General features: G+C 37.0%; 1 pseudogene; it reads left to right on the forward strand.

The window, feature by feature from the left end:
- Positions 1-1812: 1812 nt before the first annotated feature.
- Positions 1813-2910, forward strand: LOC135707127 (GATA zinc finger domain-containing protein 10-like; annotated as a pseudogene).
- The last annotated feature ends 4576 nt before the right edge of the window (positions 2911-7486 follow it).

The following is a 7486-nucleotide window of genomic DNA, read 5'->3' on the forward strand; positions in this document are numbered from 1 at the left end:
TGAACGTTTATGGGATAAAGTTTTTACCTTATATATTATGTTTTTTTGGAACTAGACCTTACAAATAATGGGTTGTTAACCATTCAAAATTATCCCACACAGTTCGAAAAGTAGTGTAAATTTCTGTTCAATATGATGCACACAAATGGAGCGTCATATATGATATAAGTTTACATTATATATCATGTAAAGTTCTAGCACAATTCATGCAATGTAGCAAATATTGTATACAAAAGCCCATCTTTGTAAACAACATTGTTTACAAGTTGCTCGGTTGTGTGAAATTAAATTTAAGTTTACGTGAATGAATGTTTACATCACAATTAAAATTCAGAATTTTTATCTGTGCATAAACGATCATGTAAAGTACCTAACCATTTCAGTTAAACCATTTTGATTGTGTGGTTGGAATCGCTGCAACAGGATAGGTGCGGAATAATGGTCATGCATGTCGGTCCTATACATTGTTGTTTATTATTTTTTTTTATATGGCTCAATCGAATTAACTTTACAGAGCCAAGGATTCTTGTTCACTATACAATACAACTAGACAGCAAAAAAAATAATTTTGATATCACATCAAAGTGGATGCACTTCAATCGTGTCAAAAATATGGTGCAATATTATTTGCCAAAGAGGACAAACTAATCATTAATACAGTGCATGAACTGACATTACGCTGCTTTTACTGCATTTGTTTATTTTTGCGGCCATAAAAATTAAATGAGATTTTCGACATGATTGAAGTGCATTCTCTTTGATGTAATATTAAAATTTATTTGTTGCTGTGTATAGTCAAAAAGTACAACACAATAAACACTTTATCTTCCGCTATTCAATAAGTCTCACGCATAGTTTCCAAAAGTTTCCTTTTTTTTGTATTTATTTAAGACATTTTACATCCATAGATGCATTCACGTCTGCTTCAGTTTAGTGTAATGATGTATGGGTGTGAGTGTTGGTGCTTATGGTTAATTGCACTTAGCTTTGTTTCGTCTCCTTTTGGTTCTTTGTTGATCATTACATTTCATTTCATCTCTTTCACTTCTTCTTCTCAATTAATTTCACTTTTACTTATTCTATCTTTTCTTCATCTTCTTTCTTTATCATTTTCGTTTTTTTTGCGTAGCCTTCGTCCGTTTCTTGTTATTCACCATCTTGATATTTTGTTGACGGGTCTCTTTCATCTTGTTGAATCGGCTGCGTCATCTTCCTATATCTTCTTCACTTCTGATCATTTGTTGTTTGATGGTATTCTTCTTCATTCACTTCTATATTCTTCTTTCTTCTCACCATACTTTAAATTATTTTTTTTACTTTTTCATCGTCTTCTTTCTTCATCTTTGTTAAATTCCGTTGCTTTGATTTACTCTTCCACGTCTTCACGATTTCTCCAATTTTCCATCGATGTCGTCTTCTTCATTTCACTATTTTCCGCTTTATCTTTCTTTCTTTCCGCTGATGACCTTCACCTTTTTTATGGTCATCAATTTTGTCCAGCTCAGTTCATCTTCTTTGATCTTCATCCAGTTACATATTTACCTTCCTCACATTCTTCCTTCCTTCCTTGCTCCGTTAACTGCATAACCTTCTTGCCTCTACGCCAAGTTGCGGCTGCTTCTTCTTCTTTTCTCTACATCATTCAAATTTTTCGGTGCAGTCCAGTTTGCCGTAGAAAATTCAGCAAATTGGTGGTTTGCTCCTCAGAGTTTCCTAACGCATCTCGCAAGCTTGTTGTGCCAATGTCGTTCTCTTGTCGTTGACTCTCGTGGTTTTTACACTGCAGAATCACGTGCCTTATCTTAATATAAAAACAACAACAACAACAACAACAACAACAACAACAACAACAACAACAACAACAACAACAACAACAACAACAACAACAACAACAACAACAACAACAACAACAACAACAACAACAACAACAACAACAACAACAACAACAACAACAACAACAACAACAACAACAACAACAACAACAACAACAACAACAACAACAACAACAACAACAACAACAACAACAACAACAACAACAACAACAACAACAACAACAACAACAACAACAACAACAACAACAACAACAACAACAACAACAACAACAACAACAACAACAACAACAACAACAACAACAACAACAACAACAACAACAACAACAACAACAACAACAACAACAACAACAACAACAACAACAACAACAACAACAACAACAACAACAACAACAACAACAACAACAACAACAACAACAACAACAACAACAACAACAACAACAACAACAACAACAACAACAACAACAACAACAACAACAACAACAACAACAACAACAACAACAACAACAACAACAACAACAACAACAACAACAACAACAACAACAACAACAACAACAACAACAACAACAACAACAACAACAACAACAACAACAACAACAACAACAACAACAACAACAACAACAACAACAACAACAACAACAACAACAACAACAACAACAACAACAACAACAACAACAACAACAACAACAACAACAACAACAACAACAACAACAACAACAACAACAACAACAACAACAACAACAACAACAACAACAACAACAACAACAACAACAACAACAACAACAACAACAACAACAACAACAACAACAACAACAACAACAACAACAACAACAACAACAACAACAACAACAACAACAACAACAACAACAACAACAACAACAACAACAACAACAACAACAACAACAACAACAACAACAACAACAACAACAACAACAACAACAACAACAACAACAACAACAACAACAACAACAACAACAACAACAACAACAACAACAACAACAACAACAACAACAACAACAACAACAACAACAACAACAACAACAACAACAACAACAACAACGGACCAACATTAACGAGCTAAAACTCCTCATCGCCGACCTAATTCTCTATTGTAGCGCTTCAGAGGACGAAGGTGGACCAGAGTGTGTTATGTTTCTGGGCGACTTCAACCCGCACCATATCGCTTGGGGGTTACAAAAGTCGACCGCTCTCTTCATTGCTGAAAAAAGTATGGACAAACAACTAAACAGCAAAAAAAAAAATTAAAATCGATCAATGTACTTCAAGCTAACGGCGCCGGTGGTGTAGTGGTAAGCGTGATTACCTCTCACCCCAGCAGGCCTGGGTTCAATCCCAGTCGGCGCCGCCGGGATGTTCTGAGGCATAACATCTTTGATCACGCCTGCCTTCGGATGGGAAGTAAAGCCGTTGGTCCCCGGTTCATGAGTTGATGGGTCGATAGGTAGGGTCCAGGTGTGGGAGCTGCCTTCCTGGCACGTCGGTAGCATTGGTGCTCAGCACGGAAAACAAGATCGACGGAAAAAAACAAACCAAAGGAAAAAAAAATGTAATTCAAGCTGATGTATGAAATAATGATGTAATAGCAAAAAGCAGATACAATATTACCTCAATGAATGTAATTTTGTTCGCAAAATCGATGTACATCGTACAACGTTATATTACACAACCTGGTTGCAGCAGTTTAGATGTAATATTCAACAACTTTTTTTTCTGTGTTGTGCTTCTCAATAACGGCTCCGCTACTTGCATCGACCCGGCTACAGGTAACACTTCGGCAATCGACCTGACGTTCTGCTTCGAGTATCTGGCACGTAGATTCACTTGGCGAACCCTTTCGGACACATTCAACAGCGACCACTTTCCGATAACGATGTCCATTCCCGTTAGGTCGTATTCGCGAACGACGCGAAGAGAATGGCTCTACGAGCAGCGTTAGTGAAAGAATCACAGCCGAAAGTATTCGATCAGATGTCGAGTGGGACGTCAACATTTTCACCGAGATGATCATAGACGCAGCGACTAAATCCATACCATACGTGTTGGACCAAAAGCGGTACCATTGTGGTAACCTGGTCTATACTAAAGCCCTCTAGTTAAAGTATGGACGACTGTCACCACAAAACTGGAAAAGCTGTTCCAATCGAACAAAGCGGTTCATTTTGACGGTTCGATTGGAACAACTTTTGACAGATGTCCACACTTTTACTGTAGGGCTTTAGCTAAGACTACAAATCAAGAAGACTGGCAACTGTTCCCTTCTCCCATACAAATCAAGAGCAAATTTTCATTATGTCGTAAGTAACATTCGCACCGATCCGAGAAAAATAAAGTTTTGTTTTAATGACCGAAAAGTTATTCCTATTTCCAATTAAACACATATAATCTCATAGTGATAGCAATGTTTAAATATGTTTTAATCATACAAAGGCAAATCGCTAGCTTTCATGCTAAGAAATACTGGTTTTTGAGTCAAAAGTTATTATACGTCGTTTGGTGGCCCCTATTGTTACTTAAGTCAAAGTGTATTTACCAGGATATTCGGGAGAATTATCAATTACGTCTCCTTACGTTCAGCCCATTCATCATTTTAGGACCGCCGAAATCATCTTAGCAACAAACAGTTCGATTTATTCACTTTAATAATGAGAAAGCGAAACGACGAAAGTACACTAAGGCAAACGGCATCTCCATAGAAATCGGGTGACTTAAGTAACATCGAAAACTATTTTAATCGGAAGGTGATTACGTCAAAAAGCAATTCGACTGGTAAATAAATTTAAAAATGGGATGTGATCCTATATTCGGACAGTATATAGTGTAATAGCAGGAGCATCGATTGACACTGATAGCTCGACTTTGTTTACCTTTGTTACATTCGACGTAATGACAATTTGCTCTTGAAATATCAAACGTCACTGATAACACCGCCTCTGTCAATCAAAGGTGGAGCTTTGAAGCACAAGTGCTAGTGAGACTGCTTATAAACAGTGACTGTGTGTGTGAACTAATGTCACCGAAACGAATAATCATAACACGGTACTCGATGTTGTTTTTGTTTTGCTCTACTAAATTTCACGGTAATTTGTATCCTAATCCCAGCAAGCCGGTGATTTTCCAACTCCAAACCGAAAAATTTGTCACGGTGGATCAAGTAGAGGATTGAAACTCGGATCGATACCTAGTGAAAGCAACTTTTAATTGTGAACGAGGATATTGTTTATTTTGCCTGTTGGAAGCAATAAATAACAAGGAATTGGCAGCTTCCATCAACATTGAGTGATCTATCGTCATTCGGAAGCTGCTGAAAATTCAAGGATTCAAAAAGAAGAAAGATCCGATACGTGATGAACGATCCAACGGAAGGCGTAGCAGGATCTAATGTTGGAGACAGGCTTAAAATTGCTCATTACAGCTAAAATGCTATTTTTCGGTATTATGAAACAATAGGATACTATAATGATAATTTTTATTTGTAAGATGCAAGAAGAGATGATAAAGTTTGTATATGACATATAAAATTTGTCAATTTTGCTTTTAGAAGGTCACAACTAGCGATTTTATGATCGCTGATTGCTCGCTCATCGCGTTGCTCATCGTTACAGCTAATCGCTATTGTGACCCTCTGAAAGCTACATTGACATGTTTTATGTGGCATACACACACACTTTACTTTCTGTTCTTGCATCTTATAAATAAGAATTATCATTAAAATATCTCATAGCTTCTTAAATCCGAAAAATTGTATTTTAGCTGTAATGAGCAAGCTTGTTTGGAGAAAATGAAACCGAAAGATTGAAGGACTTCAATCAGAAATATATTTCCATTTTAGATGTTGTCAGAACATGAAACCACCGGATAGTGATCCTCTGTATGCTTTGACAATTCTTGGAATCGACCGACCCCTTTCAGAGAATGATAACAACAGCGTCGGATTGGCCAGTGACATTCAAATGGCCAGCGAGTACTGTGCCAAGTTGCCGAGCGTCACAACTTAACTCCCCCCGCTGTGACCAGGTGCCAAATCAGTGCGGAACGGGCATGTATTTTACTATTGCACCATACGAATGCCCATAAATGCATCACTAAAGGCCTGAGGAAAGTGGTAGATAATTCTGAGATAGCAAATTAATGAACGAGGAAGGTCCCACCATCATTGTGAATGACATCATTGCCATAGTTTTAATTTTCAAAACAATTTTACTTACGCACTGAATTCACTCGTGAATTAACACACCCATCATACACAGGTTCCACTTTTGCTCAGAAGAGGCGTTGCCGTTACTGTCTCCTGATTTTTGGCAGAGTTTCCAGTCTTCTTGATTTGTAGTCTTCGGCGATACAAGGTGTGGAATTGTCGAGGGAATTGTAGGGCTGAATGCGAGGGGGAAGACAGTGAGAAATTAAGAGCAATCCAGAGTAACTCTGAGGAACTCTTTTGCTCTTTGACGAACGATTTTATTATCTCGATTGTTTTGAAACCGCAGCCCAAGCAATCAATGTTTTCGGTGTAAAGGAACGTTAACTTTTTTTAACCGGTGGTCTATGCCGTCAAATACACTCAATTGATCGGAAAACCTGCTATCTAATAAATGGGGCTAGGCGTCTGTGGGGGTTTGGTGGAATAGTTTGTACGTTTGTATTTTCCTGTTCTATCAACCGAGACCCTCACAGGATTCATCCTCAAGTACATGTCCCCACCGGAGCTGGTAGCCGGAAGGGAATATCCATTCGCTTGCTCTACGCATCTGGATGCCGAGTACTACGGTAGCAAGATCCTGGTCAATTTCATTACCATCGCAAAGAGAAAAGTGCCCTGCAGAAAACCATCATCAAAGTGATTTAAGAAAATAGCCAAAACTTCAAACTGACATTTGCATGGTCAACTTCCAAAACTGTATGCCCTACTAATTCTGTTTCGTCACAAATTAGATCAGATCCCAGAGCAAACCAGAGTAGCTCTGAGCAACTCTGAGTAAAAGCAGTGATGCCACATTTTTTTGAAATTCAATCTGTATTTTCGTCGCAACAAATCTTTTTAATCTGTATCTGGCTGACAAAAATCTGTAAAAAAAATCTGTATAATTTCTATATTATGGTGTCACTGCGGATTTACGTAAATCTGTATTGAGCATATTCATAGTTCAGATGGAGTTTGTTCAATCTTTAGAATCCTGAAAAATTACTAAAGTTTGCTTTCTAAAGAATTTGTCTATTTTTAAAATCTTGAAATCCTACAATCTTGATTTTTTGTAGTGTTTTGTATCTCTTCTACTGTCTGAAAATACAAAACATTAAGTACCAGTTGTAAGAGACCAATCTGTTTCCGATTGATAGTTTCCCTAATGAAGTAACTATCACAATTCCCTAGAATTTGATTTATTTATGTCTCAGATTACGCAAACCTTTATCTGGACATTGGACATAACACAGAACTTTTACAGGAAGTTTCGTTTAATTGCATGCAATATTCTTTATTTATATTCTTTCTATATATATTATTTCTTTCTATTCTTTATATATATTTTTATAAAAATATCCAGTTGATTCTTCGACTCACAAACTGTAATCAACCACTTTGTGAGTTTTTTTTTTAAATGGCTTGTTTACCGAGTTGACAAAAATATATTTAATTAACC

This window comes from Ochlerotatus camptorhynchus, unplaced genomic scaffold (assembly GCF_037179485.1).
Source record: "Ochlerotatus camptorhynchus isolate MF236.1 unplaced genomic scaffold, CSIRO-AGI_Acam_v1.1 ptg000304l, whole genome shotgun sequence".
Taxonomy (NCBI): domain Eukaryota; kingdom Metazoa; phylum Arthropoda; class Insecta; order Diptera; family Culicidae; genus Ochlerotatus; species Ochlerotatus camptorhynchus.